Source organism: Tenebrio molitor, unplaced genomic scaffold (genome assembly GCF_963966145.1).
Source record: "Tenebrio molitor unplaced genomic scaffold, icTenMoli1.1 SCAFFOLD_578, whole genome shotgun sequence".
Taxonomy (NCBI): Eukaryota; Metazoa; Arthropoda; class Insecta; order Coleoptera; family Tenebrionidae; genus Tenebrio; species Tenebrio molitor.
Genome location: NW_027184173.1, coordinates 6,535 through 7,474, shown reverse-complemented (window position 1 = coordinate 7,474; position 940 = coordinate 6,535). Strand labels below are relative to the sequence as shown.

Sequence of the window (940 nt, the reverse complement as noted above, 5' to 3'; positions counted from 1 at the left end):
AATAATAATAATAATGGTAATAAATAATAATGTTAATAATAATAATAATGATATGATGATTATAACGATAATTATTATAGATAGGTAAATAGAAACACAGGTCTCCTCTCGAAAATCGGAACTTCCTGATATTACTTACATATTTCGGTCGATCCAAATGTGGGAATCTCGTCGTCGTCGGAGCAAGCAGCGCGGTAGGTGGGGTGAAATTCTGGATTTTCCACCGCCGCCGGCGGTCGAAAAATGTGCGACGCGGGAGATCGCCAGTCCGTCTAGTAGTCTCTCTTGTCGTTAGAGCGTGACGTGGTGGTTGTTGTGGGATTTCCCGTTAGTTCGGTCCGACGTCGGTCGTCAGAGGGTAAGTGCATACGGAAACGAAACGCATCGCGTTTTGATGTTCATATTCGTGCATCGGAATGTTAAAAGCAATATATTTTACACCAACGATCACACCTAAACACCACGGCAACGGCCATACCACGTTGAAAAGCACCGGTTCTCGTCCGATCACCGAAGTTAAGCAACGTCGGGCGCGGTCAGTACTTGGATGGGTGACCGCTTGGGAACACCGCGTGCCGTTGCCCCCCAACACTTTTTGTTTTTTTTTGAAATCCATAGCAACCACCGAACCGATTTGTTTTTCGTGCAGGTATTCGGAAACATGCACAGACCCGTATAATGTAGATTCATAGCTTTAAGTACTAGATAATTAAGAAAACAATTTTTTTTGTCGATTAATTGTAAACAATTGCAGAATAAAAACTCGTCAAACGGTAAAGGTTGTCGTTCGATCACCGAAGGTAAGCCACGCGGGCAGCGGTCAGCACTTGGACGGGTGACCGGTTCATTATATTCCTTCCGTGAGTTTAACAAAGATAACATATGCAAATGTCGTAAGTGCGACGAGGAAGACGGCGATCTTTTAATGTAAAAAAAATAT

The 940-nt window shown here is 43.3% G+C and overlaps 1 non-coding gene across 1 annotated transcript; it reads left to right on the top strand.

The window, feature by feature from the left end:
- Window positions 1-464: 464 nt before the first annotated feature.
- Window positions 465-584, top strand: LOC138140909 (5S ribosomal RNA). Its single transcript, XR_011162819.1, has one exon. It is a non-coding gene; the product is annotated as a 5S ribosomal RNA (ribosomal RNA).
- The last annotated feature ends 356 nt before the right edge of the window (window positions 585-940 follow it).